Here is a 12,000-nt window from a genome sequence, read left to right on the forward strand (position 1 = left end):
TCATTATTTATTTTGATGCTCATATTGTCCCAGATGTTGCCAGTGGAAGTTCCTTCAAGCTGGCTCCTACGACCTTTTGACATGTTCCATTATGCTTTGAACTCTGCCTTACTTTCTGGCACAGCAAGATATTCCAGACTCATCTTGTACTTTTCCCTACTCTGGAATCAGTCATTTCTCTAAGAAACCCTGGTTTCTTTTAGTGGTGAATGGCATTTAGAAACCGGGAGTTGAGCATTTAGGTGTGTTTATTGCTTTTGGATTGTCACTGTTCTCAGACCCTTTCAGTGGACAGAGCTACGGAATATATAAGTATAAGTGCACACACATGGAAACATACGTACATACACACATTTACAATTAGCTTGCTTTTCATATCCAGCAATAAATATTGACAACCATGTCAGTGCCCTCTCCTGCCAGCAAGGATGCCTACGATACTCATGCCACCTAGTGCCTTTAATGACTGCGTTGTTCAGGAAGAGGAAGGCGTCAAAAGTTACTTTTTAAATGTCTGAATAAAACCTAACAAGATTTTATTGACTTTTGTTTCAAGTTCCTCCAACCTCTTGATGTGTTTTATGTCTTTTTCCAGACTAATCTATTTCTCTGGGTATATGATAGGGAGAGTTCTGCTTTGTTGGAAGAGGAATATAAAAAAAGAGTCAGTGCTTTCTTATTTTTATTGTAAGCTTTTGTGTTTATTGGTAGGATTGTCCCACACTCTGCAAGATATTTTGTATCCCTGGCCCCCCACTTGCTATTGCCACCAGAGGTCCCCTACTAAAAACTTGGGATAATTAAAAAGCAAACACGAAGCACTCCTACACATTTCCAGCTGCCTCCTAGCAAGGCAACCTTCCCCGAGTCCAGAACCCGCCGAGCTCTCTGCAGTCTGCGTGACAGCTGTGTCCTAATCCAGCCCTGCCCCGTACCAGCGGCTTCAGTCACCCTCAGTCAACCTCGGGCCGAAGCAGGTGATCCTCCTGACCGCTCATCAGAAGGTCAGTAGCAGCCTAACGACACTGCGTCGCGCCGTCTACGTCATTCACCTCACTTCCTCTCTTCACGTAGGCATCTTACTTCACATCATCACAAGGAAGGTGAGCACAGTACAATAAGATTTTGAGAGAAACCACGTTCACATAACTTTTATTACAGGGTATTGTTATAGTTGTTCTATTCTTAGTTATTGCTGTTTAAAGCCAGTCTTGGTGGCCTAGTGGTGGAGATCCAGCGCTCTCACGGCTATGGCCCAGGGTCGTGTCCAGTCAGGGAACCACAGCACAGTCTGTCAGGTGTCATATTATGGTGGCTGCTGTTGCTGGGATGCTGAAAGCTATGCCACCCGTATTTCAGATACCAGCAGAGTCACCCACGGTGGACATGTTTCAGCACAGCTTCCAGTCTAAGACAGGCTAGGAAAAAGGACCTGGCAACCCACTTCCAAAGAAATTGGCTCTGAAAACCCTATGAATAGTAGTGGAGCATTGTCTGATATGGCACCGGTGAGAGGATGGTGCAAAAAGACCAGGCAGGGCTTAGCTGTGCTGGACACAGGGTGGCTAGGAGTCAGAATCCACTCAAGGGCACTAACAACAAAAATTGTTGTCAGTCTTGGGCCTGGCCCGGTGGCACAGTGGTTAAGTTCGCACGTTATGCTTCGGAGGCCTGGGGTTCACCAGTTTGGATCCCAGGTACGGACTTGGCACCGCTGGGCAAGCCATGCTGTGGTAGGCGTCCCACGTATAAAGTAGAGGAAGAGGGTCACAGATGTTAGCTCAGGGCCAGTCTTCCTCAGCAAAAAGAGGAGGATTAGCAGCAGATGTTAGCTCAGGGCTAATCTCCCTCAAAAAAAAAATTGTCATTCTCTTACTGTGCCTTATTTATAAGTTAAACTTTATCATACGTATGTATATATAGGAAGAAACATGGTATATACAGGGTTTGGTACTATCCACGGTTTCAGGCATCCACTAGGGGTCTTGGAATGTATCCCCCACCAATAGAGGGGACTACCGTGCATTCTTAGGTTCATGCTAATTCACAGGAAAAATCATAGGGAACAGTTTTACCACCTGCTGTTCTACATCAAGTGTGTTAGGCTTGTCAAATTAATACTCTCTTATTTACTTCTTTTTTTGAGGAAGATTAGCCCTGAGCTAACATCTGCTACCAATCCTCCTCTTCTTTTGCTAAGGAAGATTGGCCCTGAGCTAACATCCATGCCCTTCTTCTTCTACTTTGTATGTGGGATGTCTACCACAGCATGGCTTGACAAGTGGTGCGTAGGTCTGCACCCAGGATCTGAACTGGCGAACTCCAGGCTGCCAAAGCAGAATGTATGAACTTAACCACTGTGCCACCAGTCCAGTCCCAGTGCTCTCTTTTTTGATCAAGAAAAATTACATCCTTTTTGGCTTGGTAAATACCCCCTGTTGATCTTACTTTGGGTTTCCGAGGCCCAAAATTAAATGCTGCTTTGTAAAGAGATTTTCTTCTGTCACTGAAATGCCCCTTAAATTAATTGAAGTTTGTAAGCCATAAATACAGACCTATCTGAAGCAACTGTGTAATCAATGTTTAAATTAATGCCCCAATGCCATATATGAAATGTGTGTTATTGGCTTTTTAGCTGTATATTTTCATGGAATGGTAGGCTGGGTTCAGGCAAGTCAGCTTCCAGTTAAGAGTCAGGGCTCCACTGGTAGGCTCATGAACAGAGATGGGTGGAGGGCTCGCTCTCTTGGCAGCCCGAGCCTGTCACACCTGCTGATGTGCTGAAGGCTGTGCTGCTGTTTCCCTGATTGGACAAGGAAGGGCCACATTTTTTCAAGGCCCGCAGGCTGTTGGAACAATTCTTTCCCCTTCTCCACACTGGTGTGCATAGCAGCCTGCCTGCAGTGGGAAGCAGCCATGCCCTTCGACTGGAGAGCTCTCTCTCTCTCCATCCCTGTCTTAGTCCGTTCGGGCTGCTGTGACAGAATACCATAGACGGGGGTGCTTATATATAAATGACAGAAACTTATGGTTCTGGAGGCTGGAGGGTCAGAGTGCATGGTTCTGGAGGCTGGAAGGTCAGAGTGCGTGGTTTTGGAGGCTGGAAGGTCAGAGTGCGTGGTTCTGGAGGCTGGAAGGTCAGAGTGCATGGTTCTGGAGGCTGGAAGTCCAAGGTCAGAGTGGCAGCATGGTTGGATTCTGATGAGGGCCGTCTTCTGGGCTATAGACTGCCATCTTCTCACTGTGTCGTCACATGGTGGAAAGAGGGACCAGAGAGCTCTCTGGGGTCTCTTTTCTAAGGGCACTAATTCCGCTCATGGGGACTTCACCCTTTGACCTAATTAGCTTCCAATTGCTTGTGCTTTGCCCTTAGGAATTTGAGTTCTTGTTCAGAGGAGAAAAAAATCTGCTCCTAGTTTCACTACTATACAAATATAGGAAGGGGAAATAACGTTCAACCCATGCTACATTTTAACAAAAAGACCCCCTTAGATTTGAGAGCAAGATCTGTATGAACACATGGAATAATTTACAAAAAATTAGGTGGTGCATTTGCTGTGTTTTGAGTAGAACCCGTAGCGGAGATATATTCGGCTTACCAGGTATGTGAGTACCCCAACACTTCCCAGCTCTCTTGCAGTTAGACAGGGCCATGTGGCTCCTCCTGCCAACTAGAGTGAGCTAGAGCTGTGAGAAGTGACGTGTGTCACCGCAACCCCAAATTTGTACGGATATGTTCATTTTCGTGCATGCTTTCAAGTGAACCAAATTTGACTTGCGTTTTCTGTACGTAGAATTTTTCTAATTTCCAGCTGTCCCAAGAAATGCAAGGTATTATTACACTAGTCTGGTGCAACACCTTGTTTAAAAAGTAAGGTGTGGTTTTATTTGGTTTGGGTGTGAACAAGTTTGAACTAGGGCTGACATGATCTGTTACCTAGAAGGACTTAATCTGAATGGGATCAATTCAATAATTTAAAGACAAGCACAAAGCAGAAAATTGTGTCAACATGACAGTGTTTTAGTCTTCTTCAGTTAGTGGTTTGAACCATACAAAATTTATTTTAATGCAAAAAGAAACCCATACCCTATCAAGGGCACAGTCCGTTTCCTGTGCCGTGCCATCTCTTGCTTTCCCTGACGGCGTCATGCACGTTACTTCAAGGACATTCTCAAACTCTTGCATCAGCAGAGTCTTCTTTGTACCTATGAATGGCGTCTCTCAGATCATTTAGGATCCTGGACAGAAGTAACACGTGCACACACACACACACCCCTTAGGGTATCGTATCTAAAATTAAATTTCTTTATCTGAGAACTTTTTAAAATTTTGATTACTTGGTGCTGTTGAAGAATGGAGATTTTGTACATTGGGTCCTTATGACCATTTTTTTTTTTTGCACTTGGTGAACAACAAAAACAAGTAGAAAAAACACAGAACAATTTCACATCTAAAATTGAAGGAGTTGATTACTGTCATTTTGATGATGTGCCTTTTATACATTTGCAGTGGTTAAGAAAGGCTTTATGGTTTGGAGCATGAGCACTTTAAAGTGATTCAAAATTATTGAAGAGCTACAAATTTTATAAAGTGCTTCAATTTGTTACTGACTAGAGCAGCAGTGGAACGATCCGGCAGAGCTTTTAGTACTATGCACAGCCTGCAAATGCTCTCATAATCTTCCCAGGTGTCGCTCCTTACACGCGGGGGCTCTGAACGTTCCTGCCCAGAGATGCTTCATCGCTAACAGCAGCAGAGCTTCTCTTCCCGAGACCTGTGTGTCACAAAAGTAGTGTTCACACGTGGGTGTCATTTTGGCAAAGCTGCACACTCGCGAGCAGCCTCCTGTTGTTATTCAGCTTTGCCAGAATTAAGAACTATTGGTCTAAAAAAACAACTGGACTATTGGTCAATTTGGTGTCTGGTTGGGCATAGGCATACAGGGAGTGGAAAATAAGTGGGATAAGAGTGGGCAAGGTGGCTTAGACACTTCAAAATGAGAAAATGACCTTTTAGTCACTTTGAGACACACAGAGACTAACGTTAAAAAAGTTGGTACTTTTGAGAGAGGGTGAAACTTTGTAAAAGCAGGTTTTAATAATTTCTTTCTGCTTTGCCCTTAGCTTGCATTATTTTCTTGGGCTTTGATTTGTATGTTTTAGAGCAACAGTAAGCCCTGCTTATATAAAATAGGAAAAATAGGGCATAATCTTTGAAATTTAAAATGACCAGGTGGTTTAGATATTGACTTGTGATGTAGGGATCTACTCAAGCTCATGTGCAATTTTGCCTTTTAAAACGGATTTACACAGCTGAGGTGGCCTGAATAGTACAAGGCTCCTCCACATGACGGCTGTAAATGGCACAACATTTTATTTCTTTAAAACTAGAGTTGTAGGGCTCCCCTAGCTCATTAAGAAGAAGGTAATCCGGGGGTCGGCTAGGTTGCATGGTGGTTAAGTTGCGGGCTCCACTTTGGTGGCCCTGGGTTCGCAGGTTCGGGTCTCTGGCGTGGACCTGCACACCAGTCATCAAACCATGCTGTGGTGGCATCCCACATACCAAACAGAGGAAGATTGGCACAGATGTTAGCTCGGCAACAATCTTCCTTATCCAAAAAAAAAAAAAAAAAAAAGAAGGTAATCTGAAATCAGAACAAAGCTAAATGTCTAAAACTCAGTTCAAGGCATAACCAGTTAGGTGGGAGAAGGTGTGCGGCGGGGTGGGGCATGGCATTTAGCAGGTCCCTAGTATGTATCTGGCCCCATTAAGAGTGTCTGGAAAACCTTGTTCCCTGGGGTTACCTCACACAGGTGATTCTTGCCAGAGCTGAGGTTAGAGTCCACGTTGCCAAGACACTTACCAGTATACTGATTACCACTGTGCTGTTGGTCATTCATTCTGTTTAAGAGCATAATGCACCCTTTTAGAAGAGGACTTAACATGTTACGGTATAGCTTATAAATAATTTTTAAAACAATGCATTTCAGTTTTTATGCATAAAAATATAGAATTTGCATTGATATTGATTAATTCAGTTAATTTGAATGCCCATCACCCCCAAATTTCAAGGCACTAGGCATTTCTCCCCATCTGGCTGTCTTGGTGGAAAGTCCAGTGAATGCCTTTGTGAATGCCTCTTTCATCACGTAAAATACAAAGCAAGATTGATTTCTGACAAGAACCAAGACCTCAGAGCAACAACACGGTGTGGCAGACAGTCCAGTTCATCATGCTTCCTTGAAGACAATAGTGGGAACATTGTATTCATTTTAAGATCAGGACTTTCTAGGAAAATAAATGTATTTCCCCCCTCTCTGCTTTCCTTCTTCTCTTCTCTCCTTAAGTGAAGTAATACATGTGAAGAACTCAGAGTGCTTGACTCTTACGACCATTTTGTCATTCGTTTTATTATTTCCTCCTCTTCTTTCTTTGCTTACATTCTTTCTCCAAACAGCACCCCTGTCTTTTCTGAGATGCTGCTTTCTCTTACCAGGAAAATTGGAATTAATGGTGACCGCCAACTCTCTGCTCTGAAGGGGGCCCCGGATAACACTGTTGCAAGTGTGTTCCCCCACCCACCCTGAGTGTCACAGTCTGTTCCCAGTAGGCCTCTCTTGGGGTGTTTCGGCCAGATTCATTTAGTTTTGCCTGATCCACTTTGTGTTTTATTTGATTAAAGTGCAAGCACCTGCATATTTGTAAACAGAACATTAAAATATTCAAGCATTCTGTTTTCATTAAGAAAATCTAAGAGCTACGAGTTGAAATTGCCAAAACCAAGTAAAATAATCAGGAATGAGAGACATTTGCCCTATTTCCTAAGCAGACAATCAACCATGAGGGATATTTGCATGTTGAATTAGTAGTATATTTTAATTCAGCTCCAAAGCCAAACAGATATGGTAGGAAACTCTCTAACCTTGCCTCAAGAATGTGGTTTTGCATACCAAGATAATTATGTCTAATGTCCATTCAGTAACTTTATAGAGTTGATTTAAGAAAAACAATCTATCTTTAGTGCTTCTTTATGAAACTTACTTTTGAATTCTGTAGGTCAGGCTTTTGTTTTTAAGTTAAATATATTGAATGAGTGCAAACATTTTATAAGATGAATACTATTTTGACCTAAACCCTTTATGCCATGTAAAGCTCTTCCCTTCTCATTCCTACCTATCAAAATCCTAGCCCTCATTTTCTGCTGGATATTGCAATCATCTTGGCTTAAAGCGATCTTGCCCTCCTTTGAATGACTATTATTGCAATTGCTCAGCTGACCCCTCTGACATTTATCACACACTGCAGACGCTTATTCCTAATACATCTTAATACGTCTAATTCCCAAACCTGACTGTCAGTTTCAGAACCTTGTCTGGACACATAGTTCACTCAGCATTTACTTGATGCATGTTTATCAATTGACCACAAGGTGCAAGAGCTATGCCAGGCCCTGGAAATGCAGTGGTGAAAACAGAAATGACCACAGCCCCTTTGGAGCTGAACTATAAGGTGAAGAGATGAATTAGGGTCAGAGAATGTGTATCATGTACAGTATCAAGTATCACGCTGTGATCATTGTGAGGATATTAAAGATACTTTTGAGGAAAAAAAATCTAAGCTTTTGTGTTTGTTGGTAAGCAAACTTACATCTAGTAATGGAATGCCAGCTGTTGGGGTGTATGTTTTTGCTGCAAGTAGAATTTTATAGTTACTTGAAGTAGCTTTTGAAAAGATGTGTGGTATAAATAAATTTCAGTAAACCCAACATTGTCTTTTCTAGGCTCTTAATACTGACATAGGATCTCCTGGAAATAAACATTTCATATCCATTTCACATTATAAATCATAAGTTTGAAAAGAAAAGAGTTATGTTTGGTCCTTCGTATCATCAAAGGCTGTGTCTTAGAACTATCTTTCTTTCCAATTTCTACTGTAAATTAAACTCAGGTTCATGATTGAGTAGAAACTGCCAATAAAAAGCAATAAATCAGATGTAGTATGAAATAAGTAAAGTATAAACAATGTAAAAAGGTTTTTAACTTTTTAAACACAAGCTTCTGGTTCAATGTGGCAGTCTGACCTTCCTAAAACATTAATTAGTTATAGGAAACTATCTTTAAGGGTATAAAACAAAGAATATAATGAGTCTAACAGCAAAAGAGAGATTCTGAAAAAGTTCTGGACGTTGAAAAATGGATGGTAGAGCAGCAACTGGTGAACCAAGGAGGAAAGAGCCACTACCTACAGCATGTAAAGAGGTGATCTCAGGCGAAGAGGGGGCCAGTCTGCCCTATAGAGCCCTGGAAGGCTCAGAATTCGGAAATGGTAGATGTGGGGAAGGATGGAAGTGAGATGTGCGACTAAAAACAGCCATTTAATCGATTGCATATGAAACTATCAAGGTCCTCACCCAGTGTGTAGAGTTGAGGCCTTGTACCATTTTACATGCAATTATAATGAAGGACCTTCTCTAGAGAAATTGCCAAAATGGGTCCAGGGAGGCTTGTGCAGGCACTGACACCGCAGAACAAAGACCTCTGGATTAAGACAAGTACGTGTTCTTCAATAAAATGGGCTGTTTCCCAATCACATTTCATTAATTGAACAGACAGTAAATAAGACTGTACCTGTGTTCAGAGAGCTACCAGGCCGCCATTTTACTATTCCCTAGTTATAAACAGAAACCAAGTATCTCCATTCATTTGAGGAAAGTCAGCAATATGAATGAGAAAGGCCAAGAAAAACAATTAAAAAAAAAAAAAAAAAAAAAAAACCAGGGAGACGGCGACACCCTGAAGGAAACAGTTAATTCAGGAACAACAAAAACAAAATCCTTAAACATTCTAATTCACACCACAGAAAGATTAGACAACGTAAAGCTTCAGTAAAATAAGAATGGTCTGCTATAAAAAAGAACAGGATGCTACAAAAAAGACATTATAAATCAAGTAAGTGTTCTGGGTATTTAAAAATGTTATTGTCAGACTAAAAAAAATCAATTGAATGGTTGAACGATTAAGTTAAGTAAATTTCAAAGAAAGTAAAACCAAAGAAAAATAAATGGAAAATACAACAGAAACGCAAGGGAGAAAAGGTTAATCTCAGAGGCTAAGACTCAACTAATAGAAATTCAGAAACAGAGAAAAAAAGGCAACTAAAGAGAGGAACTGGAGTTGAAGGGCATGAGTGATTAGAAGGTATCCACTGAATATTCAGAACAATGAATAAGTGAAGACCAACATTAGATCTATAATTTAAAATTACAGAACACTAAGGACAAAGAGAAGACTCTAAAATCTCCAGAGGGGGAGAAAGGCTGAAGTTTTACAAAAGAATGAGAATCAGACTGGATCAGTCTTCCCATCAGCCATAGCAAAAGACAGCGGATCAATGTCTTAAAATTTCTGAGGGAAAACATTTTAAACCTGGAATTCTACACCCAGCCAAATTATCAATAAAGTGTGAAAACCGAATAAAGAACGTTTTTAGTCAAGAAAGGACTCAGAAAAATTGTCTCCCACATGCTCAACCTTAGGACTTTACTTGAGCAAAATGAAGGGAGGAAGGAGGAGTGATGCAAAAAAGAATGACGTGGGACCCACTGCAGAAACTATTGGCTATAATCTAGGAGAGGAATGAAGGGATGTCTCAGCCTATCTGTTGTGCAGACAGCTTGAAGAAAAATTTGTTAAGATTGGAGCAGAAAATGAGAAGGCTCATGGAGGGAGGTTTTAGACAAATAGTAGATTCCAAAGATTTGATACCATACTCGAGAATCTCCAAAACTTACGGAGGCAACAAAGATAGCTAATTCAAGAAAAATAAAAGCAATAGGAAACTCCAGGAAAAACAGAAAGCCATACAAAAGGAAATATAATTACGGTTATGCAATAAACAATATTTATATTGTCAAAACAATTTAAAAACTTTATGGATTTTCCATTTTATATTTAACATAAAAAAGTAGATAAGTTAATTTTAAAAAAAGGAAAATACAATGTTATCAGTTTTAGTAAGACAAATTCAAAACACAAAGAATGCTATTTGGGTGGCAAAAGATTGGAGGAGACAAAGTGTGAATTCAAAGGATATTATCTGTGGTTGATGCACCAATACATGTGAAAATGTATTATTTAAAATTAAAAAGGCAGATAATGTAGAAACAAACAAAAAAAATAGTGATGAAACTAGATTAGGAAAAGGTATGGGAAGTGGTAGAGGTAAGCTATATTCGCATTTCACCTGGCAGGAAGTTTATGACAATATCCAAAATTAATAGACAAAAAATAGATATATAAATATATTATTTAGCAATATGGTGGTAATTCCCAGAAAAGGGAAAACCAGAAACAGTTTTAAACATTTAAAGTGACTCTCTATGAGGGACTGTAGGTGGAGAAGCGGAGAAAGTTAGGGCAGGAGACTGTGGTTTTCCATTGTAAGTCATTCTGTACTACTATTTAAGCCATGTATGTGCTCTACTCTGATAAAAATTAAAAATATTATGTAAATATGTAATTAAATATAAAGCATAATAAATAAATACATAAATAAATGACAGAGAGAACTCCTCTTACAGGAAAATTAATGACCAGATTAAAAAGATTGTCTACTCAGGGCTGGCCCTGTGGCCGAGTGGTTAAGTTCGTGCGCTCTGCTGCAGGCGGCCCAGTGTTTCGTTGGTTCGAATCCTGGGCACGGACATGGCACTGCTTGTCAAACCACACTGAGGGTGTGTCCCACATGCCACAACTAGAAGGACCCACAATGAAGAATATACAACTATGTACTGGTGGGCTTTGGGGAGGAAAAAGCAAAAAAATAAAATCTTTAAAAAAAACAACAGACTGTCTACTCATTTCAAGTGCTCTCTCCCCCTGCACATGTCCTCCTCCTGTTTCAGGCCTCCTCCAGATGAGACATTCTTAATACTTCCAAGACAATACTTTTGATGGGAGCAAGGAGATTGTTTGCAAATTTATCTCTGAACTACAAAGAACATAACTGTTTGGTTTCATTTTAAGTGTAATAGAAACATTCTCTGAAAATAACGGGATAGGAAAAACAGAAGTGAGGTTGTTGTGTAAGTAGCTGGGGGACCCAATCTAACTGAGTACCGGCATTTCAATTTTCAAAATCGAGTCAATGCTATAGTTAGGGTTCAATTTAATCCCAAAATCTATATCCTACTTAATAATAACTGGTATTTATTATATACTTGTTTTATATCAAGTACTTTGTATCCATTATACTTAAGTATTGCAATTCCGTGGGGTTAGTATTTCTATTGCCAATTTACAGTTAAAGAACTGAGGCTCAGAGAGGTTAAGTGACTTGCCTAAGGTCTCACAATTAAAAAATGGGAAGCTGAGGATGTGAACTCATCTCAGCTGACTCTACAGTCTGTGCTACGCTGCCATTTTATTTATTTATTCGTTCATTCACTTACCAATAGCAATATGAGTGTAGTCTTTAGATTCTTGAAAGCACTTGCCATTTTTTCTAAATATTTCTTTAATTCCTGTGTTCTTATACTTCTTTCAACAAATTGCATGATAAAAGCCCAAACCTCAAATTATACGAGCATCAATTTAACACTGTTTTGTGTCAAGTACTGCCTGATGGCTAAGCGCTCTGTCTCTAGGACGAGATTCCTCCGTTTGAATCTTGGCTCCAGCAGCCAGCAGCATCGTATGTTCTGAGCAGTGAGTTGACGTCTCTGGGCCTCGCTGTCCTTATCTGTAAAATGGTCATAATTGCTCATGTCTCAGAGGGTTTTCCTGGGAGATCGAATGAGCTGATCCACGCAAAGCACAAAGAACAGTGCCTGACACTCTAATCTTCTGGTCTTTCCAAGGAAGTTTAGTTTTTATTTCCCCTATTTCCATCTGTTGGAAGACTTAAAAAGAATTTTATGATAATGGCCCTGCTTAACAATTTTATTTCAAGTTTATGATATGTATTTAGTATTTTGTTGTGTTCATTTTATATTTTTCATT

Source organism: Equus caballus, chromosome 14 (genome assembly GCF_041296265.1).
Source record: "Equus caballus isolate H_3958 breed thoroughbred chromosome 14, TB-T2T, whole genome shotgun sequence".
In the NCBI taxonomy this organism is placed as follows: Eukaryota; Metazoa; Chordata; class Mammalia; order Perissodactyla; family Equidae; genus Equus; species Equus caballus.